This window comes from Brienomyrus brachyistius, chromosome 11 (genome assembly GCF_023856365.1).
Source record: "Brienomyrus brachyistius isolate T26 chromosome 11, BBRACH_0.4, whole genome shotgun sequence".
NCBI lineage: Eukaryota > Metazoa > Chordata > Actinopteri > Osteoglossiformes > Mormyridae > Brienomyrus > Brienomyrus brachyistius.
Genome location: NC_064543.1, coordinates 2498453 through 2515856, shown reverse-complemented (window position 1 = coordinate 2515856; position 17404 = coordinate 2498453). Strand labels below are relative to the sequence as shown.

The 17404-nt window shown below is 41.0% G+C and overlaps 1 protein-coding gene and 1 long non-coding RNA gene across 2 annotated transcripts in view; one reads left to right on the top strand and one right to left on the bottom strand.

Moving 5' to 3' along the window:
- Positions 1-17404, bottom strand: part of kif18a (kinesin family member 18A) — a 314001-nt gene that overhangs the window by 171158 nt on the left and 125439 nt on the right. The window lies entirely within an intron of this gene.
- LOC125751454 (uncharacterized) lies at positions 187-5769 on the top strand. The gene is made up of 3 exons (XR_007400618.1): positions 187-254; positions 5081-5161; positions 5717-5769. It is a non-coding gene; the product is annotated as an uncharacterized LOC125751454 (long non-coding RNA).

The window sequence follows — 17404 nt, the reverse complement described above, 5'->3', positions numbered from 1 at the left end:
TAATTAATAATTTTATCTATGCTGTTTGTCTCCTGGCATATTCCAGTTTGCAGTACCTGCCAGTGAATTCTGCTGCACCACGCCTGGTGTTTACTGGTGCTCTGTGTGGTGAGCAGCAGCTGCAGGGCTTTGAGCCGCACGAGCCGAGCTTCCGTCTTTCGCTTCCATTTCCCCAGCCTTGGAATCAAAGGCACTGAGCCTTTTGCAGCAGTGACGTCAAAATAGGGCACCGATCGTGGTCCCTTGGATCTAAGGTATGAAAACGACACATCTGCCGATCGCTTGAAAAGGGATAGAAAGGGGCAGAGAGAACCAATAAGGCTCAAGGTTTTTGTTTTGCTTTTGGTGTCAGTTTTAAGGTCACCTGCAGGGGAACAAAGGGGCTGTCGTTCCGTGGCATGTGGCGGCTTTTGGGTGGCTCTCCATTTTTACCTTTATAGAAATAGAAATCCTTTTAAAAGGGGCAGGGAGGACAAATGCAAAAGAGAGAAAACAACTCAATGGAGCAAAAGCAAAACAAGGTGAAACGAATGGCATAGTCTAAGGCTTATCTGCATAATAAATGGAGCATATGTTAAACAAAAGCCTTTTACAGCACCGCTTGCAGATTTAGTTCTAATTCAATGGTCTCTGACCTGTTGCCTGTTTGAAGTAATGCCTTTTAACCTTACTTGATGCAGTATATAAATTTGAGTTGTCATGGAGTTCCTATATGGTCCAGTCTTCAGAAATAGACCAGAACAAACTGGATGATACGTTAAATTAGTTCTGTGCTTTGTCTGTCTTGTGCAATTAACTCCTTAAGAATGTACGGCAATGCTGTGCAAGCTTCAGAGAGTACAACCATACTTCGCATATATTTAAAAATGAAATTTTTGTGCCAAGCAGTAATACCCCCTACAAATAATGTAATGCACGTCATGCCCGGAAGTCTGCCACAAACCCCTTTGCCTTGCTGATGTGGGGTTTGCACATAGTCCTCCACTAGTCCTTTGTACTCTGGCTAATTTCCATTGCTGACATATCCTACAATGAAGAAGTCATCCAAGAACTTCTGTGGATGGCAGGAGCTGGTGTTGTACTGGAAGTCCGATGTGACTGGGGCACAAAACTTTGAGACAACACATACCGCAAACTGAAACTTCTTATAATACAGTTCCTTGCAAAAGTATTGAACAGAACTGCCCTTAAAATTATCTAATTTGCCTGAATTACAAATGATACATGCACATCCTTTACCATTGTAAATCCGTAGTGTCTCACAGTAAATTTTCAAAGTCAAAATCAACCCCAGTGCCAAGGAAGCTCCAAATGAAAGACGAAAAAGACTGATGGGATGCGCTACAGTACCTTGCCGTAGTGAACAATAATACAAGGCCTCTACCTGTGACTATTTACTGTGAAACACTATGAGCTCGGAATAAAAATACTGACAGGAAGAATCAGTATATGCATCATTTGTAATTCAGGTAAATCTGATCATTTTAAGAGGGTTCAGTACTTTTTCAAGGTACCTTATACCTACACTTATGTTTTGCGGTGAAAGTCAATAATAAAAATATTTCAGCGAAAAATTCTATCTAGCTAAAAACTATTGGTACATATGTAGCATCCATATTCAGAAATCTGTTCTTCTAGGTAAATTTAACATTGTTTAGTAATTTTCTAGGAGAATTAATTCTTTCAAATGAAAAATAGCTTGAAGTATCAGGGCTTTCCCAGTACTGGGAGACCTATATCGCCTTTTTTATGAGATTATGTAATTTTATGCCTTATTTGAACTAAACTGGGGAAATATACATGCACCAAAAACTACACTCATTTTTTACATTTTGGATCAATAACATGAGTCCGATTTCTGCCGTTAGCTTTACTTGTGAAATGAATTGGGTGGCCATTGTTGATGTTGATTTTCTGTGTTTGTGGATCATTTTGGAGATTTTGTGCACTAAATAGCTCCTGGTGGTGCATGTGCACTGATCTGAAGAAGCGACTTGCATATGCAAAGGGCAAGAAATTGTGCTGGGGGACATTTGTTGCTCTACGTTTGGCTAATTATGTTTATTATTTAATTATTAGCTTTGGGGAGACACACTGTGGAATACTTGCAATACAAGTATTACAAAAGTAGAAATAAATATTAGTACTACAACATAAATGCCTTCTAGAAGTAGAGTAGAATTATGCTCTGCCCACCCCCCCCCCCCCCCGCCCCAGTGTCCACAATAGGCTTGTCCTGCTAATATGTTCACATAAAGGCTGGTCATTGAAGTCCTGTAGTACCTGTTTGTCCAAGAAGAATTTAGCGATGGCACTTTGTTTCTCTGTCTGTCCCACTATAACAGATCTATAAGTCTTCCTAGTATATTAGTATAATAGTACAATAGAATGCTAATCAATTGACCTATGGACATTTATTCTTTTGCAAAAATAAATTGTCACACCAGCTTAATGTCTTACGCATCTCCATTCCTTCATCCAGGAGATCTTCCTGTTTAAAGTAATGCCTTCTAACCTTTACTTTTTAAAAGCCCTGTATATATTTATGCTATAAAATCTAAGCTACGGCAGCTGCTAGCCAAGCGCCACAATAAATCAGGTCAAAAACATCCACCTATTTTCTGGAAGCAGTTGTTCGATCTATGCAGGGTTGCAGGGGTCCAGCGCCTATGGATATAAGGCAGGGACCAACCCAGGATGGGGTGCTAACCCATCACAAGGCACAGTCACACCTATGGGCAATGTGGTAACACCAATCAACCTCACCATGTTTTTTGGGTGGGAGGGGGGGGAACAGAGTAGCTGGAGGAAACCCCATGACAGCACAGAGATAACATGCAAACTCCAAACACAGAGCTGTGGTGGAGGCTCTAACCCAGGCTCCAGAGGTATGGGGCAACAATGCTAATTGCTGCACCATCATGCCACACAGGTCAATAAGACAACCTAGAAATTACTCCATTATCCCACCCAAATACAATTTCCTTGGACGTAGATGTCTGCATTGTTCATGTGGACAATTAAACAATAACCCAGCTGGATTTTATTAAATAATAATTATCAATAACTGTTGCAGAGCAGGAAAACGAAGCCGCCGAGCATTTAGGCACCTTTACAAAACACAGCAGATTTGCATGATTTAAAAAAAATCGCATCAGAAAATCAGTACATCTTCCGCATCCGTTCTCCACCATCCCCTTGGTGCCCAGGTTCTTTCAGTTTCCTTTTCACACCCTTCGCTTTTTGCTTCAGTGTTAAGAGTGACTCAGAGACCACTGTAGGTTTTTGGAATCAGTGTGTTACCAGTAACACTTTTTAGAGAAGCACATTGGCTTATTGTGTAGCCTCCTTTGCCTCTATCACACTGTTTGACTTTCCGGCTCATCACCGCTCTACACATACTGAGTCAGTTTTCTTAAAGCTCAGTTGAAACTATCAAAAACATTTGCAGCCTGAAACACTGTAACACTAATGGATTGTAATTATTCTCCCCGTACAAGACAAAACACAGACTGATGAATATACTTGCAAAGAGTTTGATGTACATAGTAGTGGTCATTGAATGGATTGAAATGGCATTATTACTGCAGGAACATCTATCTGAGGATTCGGATTCTGGTCAAGCTAAACAGTATCTAAAAACCATTCTGACGTGGCCCATGTTTTAGCTATTTCATACACAATTTTGATTGTTATTCTTTTTCGTCTTACGTCTTACCTAAGATTAAATACTCAAATGATGGTTTGTATTATGGACGCAGAAGAATATGTTTGTGAAGAAGTAGAAAAGCAGGGAAATGAGTTTCAGCAGAGATCAAAAGCATTGAGATGGATGATGGGATGTATCATAAAAAAGCAATGAAAAAGTAATTACAGTGAGAAAGAATGAACAAGGCACATGGCCTGTTGACTTATGGGTAATATTAAAAACACAGCTTTTAAGGAGAAACACTTTACTAAACCATTCAAGATGCATTTATTATCATTTAACAGTGATTTCTCTGTAAATGTAATCTATACTCTTGTTGATTTAACATTGATTTTCTAATTGTGCCATTTTTGATGTAATGCATGATAAAAATGGATCATTACTGCCAATTTGCTATTAATTTCCCATCTTCTAAATGGTATTTCGCCCCCCAAGCTTGTTTATGATGTAACTGCAACTCTTTAAGATAGCAAATTTAGTGAGGATGAAAGTTGCTGTTGAGCTAATGCTGAATTGGCCTGAATTTACGTTTATTTGATAATAAACACACCATAACGAAAATCCAATGTGAGGCTGATAAAGAATCCAGTCAAATCTGCATCTTTTTATATCCACCCTTAAATTTGTTTATGTTATTATGTAGAAGTATAGCGTGTGACTGTGTGCATGTGACCTGCGGTGGACTGGCATCCCATCCTCTGTGCCTGCACACCATCATTTTTGGATAAACAGATGGATGGATGGATGCATGCTTTGCAGTTTATACCAAATTCATCAGCTAATAATGGAGTTGGTGTATTTATAGCAAGAAAAAAATATGAATATCCATGATCTTGGATTATTGACATGGTTTGGAACTGAGGACAGACCGAAATAATTTATAGCAATCCTCTCAAAAGAGAAAAAGATAAAAAGTTAATAATAAACATATTTTACAGGTGGGGACCAAATGTTAAAAGATAAACACCCTTTGCCGGCCACATCTTGGACCGTTCATCAACCCGAAAACTGAAATTTTAATCCATGCCAGAAACGCTCCCAATCGCTGAAGTATTATTTTCAAAATGTGAGGTTTGCTATATATGTGTTTAGCGTTCCAGGATATTGCAACTATTGCTGTAGATTTGGATGCAAACCATTTTACATTTTTCATAAAGGTACAAGTAATAGATACAATACATCAGTGTATCTCTAAAGGGATTCATTTATTCAGGGTTGTGGGACAGGAATGACAAACTGGTTGTGCACCCTGAATGTAATCTATACTAGATATTGCTTTAAATATTATTAACAATGCCCATGCACTGTTCTTAAAACAATAACACATTGCAATGAAAACCCGCTAACCGTTCCTTTAAAACCATTCCCAAGCTATCAAATGGACATCTCCTAATCCTCCAGCAACACAGCGGCGAAATAAATAAAGACGGCACCGTCAGACTGGCCCTAATGGTGAGCATAACGAGGATTTGTTAGGCCTAATGCGAGCGAAGAGGCACATCCCAATGTCATTTTTATCTTTAATTCATCCTGATATGTTTTGAAATAATCCGCCGGCACAAGTATCAAAGGCGGAGGAGAAAGCGCTAAAGCTGAATTTTAGGAATCAAATGTGGCATCTCCGTGCCTGTGTGTATTGCACATAAAAGATAAAAATGCCCCTGTTTGTACTGAAGCTGGTCCAAGCACCAGCCAGCAGGCTGTGGCCAGGAGCTGCCTTGCAGCACAGTGACACGTGGCAAGCGTTTGCTATTTTCAGCCATGCTTAGTTGTAACCTGCTAAAAAGTAACATGCCCGGCTGTTCCAGGCTGAAGGAGACGTGTGGGGTCATTTAAAATAAAAATATTGTTTGTTATAAATTATTTTAAAATTCCTGTTTGCGGCCTGTTTGCGGTTTACATATAGGGCCCAGGTGTTATGTTGTGTTTGCGTAATTTCATAAAGAGGGCGTCGGGCCTGTTATCTGAGAGGGAAGCTCTTATTGTTTTCATTTTTTTGTATTCCAGTCTTAAATAATCATGGACGAGGTGAAGACTATGGAGGTCGCTACGAGCAGAGCACGTAGGGGCTCGCCACTCGCTGACGCAAGTGTAAGGAAAGATTTCATTAATAAATGGCAAATATACAACTTTTTTTCTCTCTCTCTCTCTGGGATACCATGATTCATCTGAAACGAGTACAGCTGAAATTAGTACGAAAAAAAAAAAAAAACAAGAAAAGTGATGAGAATAGTAAAATTGTGGATTTTCTGGTGGTTTAAACAATTTTCATAGCTGCTTATTCAGGACATGATTACAGGGGGTCTGGAGCCAATCCCAGGAAGCATAGGGCATGAGGCAGGGGGACACCCTACACAGGATGCTAGTCCACTGCCGGAGACGCGCTACAATTTAAAGACGCCGACCCGCCTAACGGTATGTTTGTTAATTCCGGGAATAAATCAGAGTACCTGGAAAAAGCTCGCGAAAAAACAAGGAGAACGAGCAAATAGACACACAGCTAGGGGCTGTATTCCTAAAAGCCGTAGAGATTTACAAAATAGACATGTGATTTCTCAAAATTGCACATACAGCTTTTTTAGGTGCAGCTGGTGTTTAAATGAGGCATACCTCGCTCGTTTTAAGACTGAAGAAATGCCCTGCATCTTAGTGACATTGAGACTGACTTATTTGTGTGGCAAAAATCATGTCCGGTGGATGGCCTATATTCCATTTATATTTTCACTAGCATGTTGCATTCACTGTGAGTCACTTTGCATAGCCCCCAGTTAGTAAAGGGTACACTGTCATAGGAATTTCCTCAGGGTAATATAACCACTGATCAATCTCCACCTCCTATATTTTACCCTATATATCCATCAGAAGAAGGTTAAGGCTACGATCGGTGTGATTTCGGCAGAGCGGCTGCAGTCATCAGTATCCATTTCCAAATTCTCCTGTGCCTCATGTTAATTATATAAGCACTTTGGAGGTAAATTGACACCACAATTAATAAACGGTGAGTGCGGGGCGGACAGCACTCCCTTTATGACGCAATGCACTGTGCTTCAGCTTAATTCCATTACCCTGAATTGCAGCCCTCTGCAGCTATCGATAAACATGGTACACGGTTCTAGACAATGAGGCAGTCACCTCAATGCCCAAAAGTATTCTCAGCGGCAAGCACTGCTTGTCCATAAGCTACTTACAGGAAGTGTCTTTTCAATTGCGCATTAAATAGAACTTAACAAGGGTGAAAAAAGACAGGAAAACAAAAGGAACAAACATCATTGACGTCGAGGCTTATCATCAGGCTGGGATCTTTTAAATTGCCATAGTTACGATGGGAACGGGAACAAATGAGAAATCAATCCTGCAACCTTGAAATGATAACAATCATTCACGTCACTTCTGCTTTGCGGTGCCCTGTGCTCACAGTGCAGCGCAGAAGTGGGCTGACTTTCTGGAATAAATCAGGCATATATGGGTATGAAAATAAATAAACAACCCAGAGCCACGTCCTGGGTGGGGGAGGCGTTGCCTTCCAGCCGCATGCAGTTGGAGCGACCGTACCAGGGCAAACTCCAGCAGCTCTGAAGGGATCTCTCAGCGTCTCTGACCTTCTGGGGCCCGGAGTATGATTCACTGTGATGCTCCCAGGCTGCTGTGTCCACAAAGGAGGTTCAAGTGTTTGAAAAACATTCAGGAGACGTTCCCAATTCTGCTCCGTACCACCTCTTCTCTTTTCTAGGTGAATTTGTGTTTACGTCTTTTCTGTAGCATTTTGATCTTGAAATGGGCCTTGGGGGGTCTTTACATTGGTCCCGATTTAAGGGCGGCTGATTCTTTTCTGAAAGTAGCCTTTTGGTTGCCCGAGTTTTAAAGAGACACATTTTGGAATTTCTTCAGACAGAAAACTTATTTTGATAAGTGTTTATGCTTCTCATGTATAAAAATGAAGTCTAAAATATGACAGAAACAGCCAGCATCTTCCTCTATTCCCAAGGTCGTAACATCCTATTCTGCTACAGTGCCGCCCTCATCCAAATTTAGTAGGAACATACAACAAATTGCAATTGCATGGGTAACTTGGTAGTAGCATTCCACTGGGCAACTATACAATTAATTATTTGTTAACATTTTTGGAAAGGAAAATGGTGAATGAGACACTCAACCCTGAAAGATAAAACCAGGGCACACCTTGGGAGTAATAAACGGTGAATTATAGAAGATAATAAAAATGCACGCTGTTCACACGCAGAAGGTCACGCCGATGTTTAGTGGGAACAGTGGTCATGGAAGATCACACAAGAAATGAGAAAGGACATTTTTATCCAATGTGCGTGGAATGCGATGGCTGCCGTAGTTTCTGCTTTAATTAAGTCAAAACCAGGAAAAGGTATCTGAGCTTTGATTTATTAAGACAATAGGATCCTTAGCGATCTGCCCTTGAGAGAAATATTAGGAGGATGACGCACGGAACTCAGGTGTTTGTGAGAGCGAGAAGGACGGGAAAAGAAAACGCAATCGGCACTGATTTGAAATAGCACGGCAATTCACATAGCCGACACACTTCCACTTTTCACTCTGTAATCGGGTATCTGCGTCAGCCAAGCGTCCCGGTGACTCAGAGTTCACAGTGAAGTCTGCTAACACTTAAGGTCTGAATAAAAGTCTCTGTTACGTGAACTCGGTAAAAATAATAATAAAAATAATAAGAAGAAAGGAAAAAAATAAATAACAGCTTCGGTGGATAATATGGCGACAGAGTGTCCGTGCCATGGATCACGAAGGAACTGGAGAGGATGTGCACCCTCCAGTATTTAATTTGGATTCATTTGCCCCCCCTGTTGTCCTAATAGATAGACCTTAACATCCACCCCTCAAACCCCCCCCATCCCCAAGAATATCAGACTCTCTCCTGGGATTAATGCCAGCAAGCTTTTTACATGGTCAATCAATTGTGCAGGTAATTTTCAGTAAAAAGTTAATATCCATCCATCCATTCATCCATCCATCCATCCATTATTCAATCCATCTGTACATTCATGAATAGAACCATTTTCCATGGCTGTTTATCTAGTACAAGGTCGCAGTGATCCTATCGTAGGAAGAAAAGGGTAGAAGGCAGAGGACACCCTGGGCAGGATGGACTGTTAATAAAGTTGTTTTCAGTTTTACCTGAAGACCGAAGAGGTGAGGAGAAAATAACAGGGCGCCCACCTGATATGTCAAACAAACAAGAAGCAGAGAGATCTGCCACAATAAGTGACCTTTGGTTACTTTTGCCAATAATTCACAGATTATCTAAAAGATCAGTCAGTGCACATGTGAAACATACACTGTATGTGAGCTCGACTCACAGATTTTAATAACCGAAAGATCAACAGCTGTAACCGCCTATGACACACATTCAGAATAGAGAAACTAATGAAGAATTAATTAGCTATAAATTTATAAACTAATTATAGAGAAGGAAATAATAGGCAGACCTTGCTGGAGGGACCAGTACAGGCTGGTCAGCTCCTGAAGATTAGTCTTTGGAGATGGTGTGCGGCATGTTTCCATGTGCAGGTGTCCTGGAACAGTCATGGCCATTCTCCAGCAATAAGAGCCAGTCCAGTAGGGAGAATTATGCAATCATAGTGGTCTGTTTTAGGGGCAATACAGTTGGGAAGAAGGCCTCTAGTGAGATCAAGGTTGGAGGAGCGTAGGAAGTAGTCTATGAGTTGCTGGAGCACGTTGAGAGAACAGTTAAGCTAATTGGTGTCTCTAAGGAGGCACCAGGCAAAAGATAGGTGGTTGGAAGACGGATGTATGGGATGAGATTGTGTCCATAGTGACCTCCACCACGGTACCAAGACGTTTCTTTGTTCCTGGAAGAATCTCCCCAAAAGAGATATTTAGGGAATTCCTCTTGCTGAGAGTTCACCGCAGAGGAGGAAATTGTAGGATGGAGAAACATGTAGAATCTATTTTCCCATTCTTGAGGTATTCTAGGGCCACCGTTTCTGCCCATTGCCAGGTGAGGGCGTAGGACTGAGTTCACCTCGGAAATTTCCCCAGGAAACTGCAGGTTAAGATGATATATATGGTATCTAAATGAGACTCCTGTCTCTGTCGTGCATTTCACACTGTGTAAGAACCATCTTGTCTTCGTGGAATATGTACAGTTACTTAAATGGAAGGAAGCTTTATTTACCATTTGTAAAGGTATGGGAACAGGTACATTGGAAAGCATTTTTTTTGCATACTCCATCTTGCTCTCCTTCTTTTAAGACATATACAGGTAGGAAAACCTTGTGGTCTGAATGCAGGGACAGTTGTCCATTCCGCGTCTCTGGAGGGACCCAACAGAAATGTTCCTACTATTTATACAGTTTGCAATTGTTTTAGTTTCTTTAAAGGGGAACACTGTGAGTCCTAATCTCGGGGTTCTTTGGATGGTGCTACAGTCAATATTTCTGGGTGCAGGGCCTGAAGAAGGTGCGTAGCTCACCTTCCTATCCATTTTACGATACACATTGGATGGCCCCCTTAGTCTTTATTATTTCATGATGTCATCTATGCTTTCCTACATAGATCTGCAATGCTGGGGCTCTGGTTGGGGGAGTGTGGATGTGTAAGTTTGGTGCATGCTTGTACCTTCCATATGTCTGTTTCTGAGCTGATGACTGGAGTGAGGAAAACTGCAAAAATGTCAATGAGGTGCAAAAAATCTCACCCTTACGTGCCAAGTCAAAGAGCGAAACAGAGTGCAACGTGTGCCCACCCCCCCACCTTTGGCATTCCCATTGATACAATTAGCAAGGAATTCTGTCCACCCCCCACCACCCCCCAATTACTCCTTGCAGGCGGTCACTAGCAGAGAGGGAGAATAGCAAAGTGGCCCCACCCATGTGGACAGCTACTTCCATCTAGGAGAAGCATAAAATAATGAAACCGTTTGTTCCGTGTGTGTGTGTGTGTGTGTGTGTGTGTGTGTGTGTGCACTATTAAGTGTGCATGATAGTGCAAAGGAGAGCTTCTGTATGAATGAGAGCTGGGCATTATACACACACAATCATCTCCACCACTGAAGTATCCCATTTCTCTGTCTCCATCCTTCACTTGCTCTCTCGCTCATTCACGCTGCCTGATCTATAAGCGGAGCAATAAAAAAATATATCAGCTCCCAGGGGTGTGTAAGACAAGCGTACTTCTCCTGCGTTGGAAAAGGTACATGCATAATAATCACTCAGTGACGTGGTAGGGATTAGCAACGTGCTCTAGCAGCACAACTTGTTCAAAATTATTCATAAGACTGAGGCACAGGAAGCCACAGAAACGCTCTTGTTTCTGTGGACACGATTTAAGAATTCAGCTGGTCTGAATCCAGGAGCTGGGTGTTTAAATTCCCATTTTCTTTTAGATCAATCTTCTGTCACATAATTTGCTTATTATTATGGCTGTTTCTCTCTTTTTCTTTAGATTTAAATGACTTGTTGTTTACAATATGTAACGTCTTGTTTGTTCTTTAGGCCAATGTGTCATAAATGTTTATGACCAGAAGTAAGTTCCGGCTCTTCAATAGAAAGCAATGAAAAAATTGAATTGTACTTCAAGTGCTGGTTCGGTTTCAGAACATATTCACTAAACACACTCGCTGGTCAGTTTAATGTAAACAGCCTGTCCTTCCAAACAGTGAATCATGAGGCTCTGAATGAACACGCAGACAGCGCGCAGACAGGGTCGAGGCGTTCTCTATGTACTCTTGGACTAAAAACACTTCATCTAAATGATTTTGAATGTGGTGTTATTATTGGTGCCATTCATGGTGGTTCCAGCATCTCTGAAATAGCCAGCTGTCTGGATGCCTCAAAGTACTACGGTGTCTGGAGTTTACAGAGAAAGGTGTGACGAACAAAAACCATTCAGTTAAATCTTCTGCAATCATTTACCCTTGGCATGGTTCGAGGCAGAATGCAGGAGTCCTACCTGGTATTAGCTAGCTGTAGCTAATAATGCGGGAAGAGCGCATGGCTCTAAGGGCATCGCATTCATGCTCGCAGGAAACGACGGGGCTCAGCATTGCTGCACGGTAAATTCCCGTGGCAGGCAACTAATTAAGCCATCTAGTTGCAACCCTGTTCAGACCATGAGGAGACAGACAGAACAGGTACTGTACATTGGAGACAGGAGGAAGAGGATCCGCTGGGTGGAAAGCCAAGCGCCCTGCCTTATTTTGAGTACTTCGTTGTGTTTTCTTTTGTTGTCAATAAAGTGTCTCACGCCGAGGCCCCCCTGCCTCTCATGAGTATCTCATCCTGACACACTATATACTTTCATTTCATTCCCGCAGTATGTTTCTTATTTTTGAGCATGAGTAATTATAGTGTGCAAACAAGGGACTCTTGCAAGCAATTCCAAGTGATGCTCAGAGATCCGGGACATAGTAATCAACACCAATAGAGACCCCCTTAATGGCACAATGCGTTGATTTGTTATGATGTGCAAGAAGTTTGAGTCTGGCGCTCTCTCAGAGAAAACCAGCTCTGTTTATTTTTTTTCTCCCTTTGACAAAGCGCAGTTGTAGGGTGACTACAGCTTCCTGCAAAGAAGATATGTCAGAGGCAGCCTGAAAACCATGACTGAAAATTAGATGAAGGATGTAATTGTGGGAAACGGTTTGTAATAGTACAATTTAAGAATGAATCTGTGCACTTTCAATAAACTCTCTTGTGGATTCATAAAAAACACAAGAACATGCATGTGTGGTGGCTAGGTGGTGATCGTGACCTTGCAGACACGGTCATATTTCCCACAAGTATTCACTGAATGATGAGGACGGCTTGTTTCCTGTTATCTTTCTACTTGCTCCTTTTTTGGGTGAGCAATTGCTTTTCTTGCTTCTTTTTGTTAATATTCCCATTCTGCTTGTTATATTTTGAGACATTTCTCAGCAGAACATTCCATTCCAAAGGGTAGGCGCCATGTGGCTTGGCGAGTTGAAGACTTGTACTTATGTTCGGAAAGTCGCCGGTTTGAATCCCAGGTTCAGCGAACTCATTTAATTATTGAGCCCTTAAGCAAGACCCTTAACACAAACTGCTAACAACAGTATAACCCAGCCTTCTCAAAAAATGTATGTCATTTTGGAAAAAATTATCTGCTACATACTGTAAATGGAATGTACTGTACCAGTCAAATGTCTGGACAAACTTAATGAAAACCATTTCAGATGATGACCCTACAGAGCTGGTTCGGGATAAGTTGGATCGAAGAGCAAGGGCAAGGTGTTCAGCCTGTGCCCATTACTTGCGGAAACTTCTTCAGCACTGTTGTAGAAGCATTCCAGGTGCTACATCCAGAAGCTGGTTGAAAGATTGCCGAGAGCCTACAATGCTGTCATTGAAGCAAAAGAGGGCTATTTTGAAGGGTCTAAAATTTGAAAAAAAAATGAGATGTTGAACACTTCTCTTTGTCGTTGCAATTTTTGAAATGGATTACTTGCCTTGAGGTGTTTTACTATAAGGTGGAAAAACATAGATAAATAGCGACAAAAGCAGGTGTGTCCAGACCTTTGACTGGTATTGTAAATGAAAGAAGCTAGTGCCTGTTTCTTCTCAGATAAGCCCAACGGATTGGTTCTGACGGTTGACATGGGATCTCATTTGACACAGATTAAATCTCCCCCTGGCATAAAGTAAGGCACAGATAAGTAAGAGGTGGGGCGCGGAGAAGGCAGGTCACCTTATTACTGCCCTGAAAGTTTCTTCCTAAGGATCTCATGTGATATAATACCCATTATATGCGGCTAAACGGGCCATTAGTGTGACTAATTGGGGGATTGTAAGTAGTAAAGAGAAGGCACTAGCAGCTAGGGCTATGCCCATGAATAGGCAGACACTGGAGGGATTGTGGCAAGTCCTTCCCTCCATGAGCAGAGGAGGCAGCCCTTACTTCCTGCAGCACAAGCAGCCACTGCTCAGTGCTGGTTACCACCAGGTAGCAGGAAGCCGCTGCAGGATGCTAACTGAGCCTCAGTAATAATTACACTCCATTAAGTTGCTTTGATGGTGCTTCAATCCAAAACTCCTTTAACATTTTTTTGTGTGTTTGTTTTGTTAAGTGTCAGATTATCTGAGGTTTGAACCAGTTTATTAATGTCTATACTACTAAAACAACTATAGTACCTTAATGACTATACTACTAAAACAATTATACTATCTTAATGTCTATACTACTAAAACAACTATAGTACCGTAATGACTATACTACTAAAACAATTATACTATCTTAATGTCTATACTACTAAAACAACTATAGTACCGTAATGACTATACTACTAAAACAATTATACTACCTTAATGACTATACTACTAAAACAACTATACAATCTTAGTTGCTATACTACCTCTTTGTGATGCTGCCTCCTTTTTTGCATGATTTCTAAAATAAGAATGACCAGACCTACCGGAAGGCGTAACAAAGTATATGGGATATGAACTAATAATTAATTTACCGTTGTGTGTAATGCATGTACACATCTGTCTGTCTGTATATATATTTCCAGTCTACATTCTGTACTTATATCTAAGTAATACCTAAAAGTGAGATATTATTCTTCAATATTCAAAGAAAATAGTCATGATATATTTAATATTCAGGTAAATGTAATTTTGGTCTGTTCAGCTTAAAGTAACCATAATTAATATCAAAAATAACACAACACCCCTCCCTCCACAACAGAGGGGAGGAAGATGGTAAAATAATGCTGGAGACGATGAGTCATCACTGCAGACACGCTCACATGCTGCTGTGGCATGCATTAATCACTCCCACTAGACCTGAAGACTTCCACAGCAAACCCAACTCTCAGGTCAGGATGGACACTGGTCGGAATGCTCTCCCCATGTTGTGTGAATTTTGTCTTGGAATTCCGTTGTCCTCCTATATTCAAATAGTACGTACAAATTTGCATCTCAAAATTTCCCATTGTATGTGAGGGTGTGTGTCCTGTGCCGGTATGTCATCCGATTCGTTTGTTCCCCTATCTTGTGCCCCATGTCCCCTGGAACTAACCCCAGGAACTGACACCACGGAGAGTTAAAAAATTTCTGCGAAATCCGGCTGCATTTTCAAAGGAGGCCTGTGCATCTGCTCGGCACGACGGCTGCATGATCCTAGACTGAACCCAATTCATGCACTGGTTTGTCTTAAAAACACATTTTTTATGAGTGTGAGTTTCAGAAATTTCAGAAATCGCAAAAAAAAAAAAAAAAAAATGGTACAGTGACTCATGTCATTTCAAGATGGAAACAGAAACAGTGGAAGAGGACGATCAAGCGACCTTTGGGACTGTGTCTCAGAGACAGGAGACTTGAAAGCACGGAGACCATAGGCTCCGTGTTGTGTAAGGGTATGACTCATGCGGCTGTTTGGATCTTAAAAGACGCAAAGCACGTCTCATTGGTTCCCTTTGAAAAGCTCTCACCCAGGAAGGCGCTTGAGGTGCGTAGCGGGCGCTCTCTGGAGGAGCCCAGTGCGTCACTCCAGTGCTCCGTGGTCTAAGAGCCTAAATAATAAAAAATAATAACCTACCAACTCCAGCAAACTACACTACACAGTTCCTCATCAACTATATCAATACATAAATTTCCCATGAGCACATTTCAAATGATATTTAGAGCACTTCTCCATAATTATGCTCTATATCCAGTGTCAAGTGTGAACTTCACCATCAAGAAGTCTGTCTCCATGTATACGGTAGTATTCAAATTGCCATCAGCATGCCTGGGTTAATGTATAGTGTACACCATTTACATACCTCTATAATTTTACAGTATACACTTGTAGTGTATACTTACATACTACTAATATATCTCTCACAAAAGTGGTATGGCAAAGCAGTGGGTAGTCTGTGTGTGAAGTATGAATCTTTTGTCGGGGTACTCCGATATTCCAAAAGCATATAGCTAAGCAAATTTGTACTTAAATTGTCCATCGTGTGTGTTTGTGTTTGCGTGTGTGTTTGTGTGTGCATGTGCCCTGTGATGGAGGCGCATCCTGCATACTGCTTTTTCATACTTTGTTTTACTTCCTGAAACTGGCTCCAGGCTTTTTGTGACCAAACGTAGCTCCTACCTGCAAAATGCTAAATACTGCAAGATGTCATAATTATTTGTTCTGCGATGTTTGTCTGGTGTATTCGTCCACGGATTTGTGAATAACTAACAGGCTGCTCCTTTAGAGTGAGATGTGAATGCACGTATACTTATATATTTAAAATACATTTTGTATTTACATGTGAATTGATGTCTCATGCTTTTATGGACAACTATATAAAAACTGAAAAGATATTTCCTGACATTCTCTGAAATGTATAACGTTACATTCGCCTAACCAAGGACACGGTATACTGAAGAAGACAAACACTGAAACATTATTATAGTATATATATATATGTGTGTGTGTGTGTGTGTGTGTGTGTGTGTTAGGACTAGGGTACAGTGGTAAATCAAGGGTTAAGCCTTTGGTATCATCCTTCGCTCAGTCTGGGTTTAAGGGCATAAAGGAGACAATCAAATCCTGCCGGAAAGAACATGTAGGAGACACACCAGAAGATGCAAGGTAACAAATCTTTGCTTCAGAAAACTGTTTGTTTCAGGACTTTAAGACTCCCTGAAGCAGTTTTAACCTTTCTTCCAACACTAATCAATAAGCCAACCTAAATATAGCCTACAGCCGTTGCTGTTCCATTGTCTGATTACTAATCCCACAACAAGTAGTTTCCCTAGACATATAACATTATCTGCATAACCTCATTGCAAATGCAGCTGCAGTGGACAGACACTGAAAGTGATACACGGAAATAAGCCAAGACTAAAATGATAGAATCTTCTTCACTTTATATTCCTAAGGACGTCTGCCTGTTTGTTTAAAAATATGTCACAATTGCTTCATAACAGCAAGTGGTCTACTCCTAAGGATCCATCTACAGCAATGCATTCTGTGACTGTAAACTCTACTGATCAAATTTCAGTTTCATTTAATTCAACTAAATTACCGAGACAGATCATGGAGTGTGTGGAGGAATTAGCATCAAAGGAGATGGTGGGTGTGTATTTCTTGACTTCGAACACAAAAAAATACTCATATAAGTAAATTTTTTTTTTTTTATTCTTGAAACATCCTAAATACAATAACACAGTGTATTACTGGTCAAACTGAGCTGGAATAGTTGTCTTCTTGCTTGTTATTTTCAGCAGTGTGCTGATGGTATCGGGCAGCATTGGTGAAGCTGGAAGTATTAAACTAAGGGGGTGGACACTCATTGATTAGCAAGGTGATAATCACAGAGGAGGTGGAAGAGGAGGATGGATGAAGCAATTGGCCAATGTACTGTTCTGGGTTTGTCTATGGCGCTGCCTATAGTGCTGATCTATATTCCAAAAACCATCCATATCCAGCTGGACAATGAGTCACACGCTAAACTGAGTGAACTCTGCTAATGCTTTCTGAGGCTGTCCGATGCTGACGTTGAACTGATCTCGCCGTTATTTCATTTCTCCAAAGGCTGTGGCCGAGAAATAAAATTACGAAGCTGCTGAGTCACTTGATATGGCCTCAAGTCCTTAATAGTTTGACGCTTTTTGCGATCAATTGTTGCGGAAAGATTCCTTTTTGTTTGGGTCTTTCAAACTGTTCAGAACAAGATGGTTTTTCTGTGTTGGA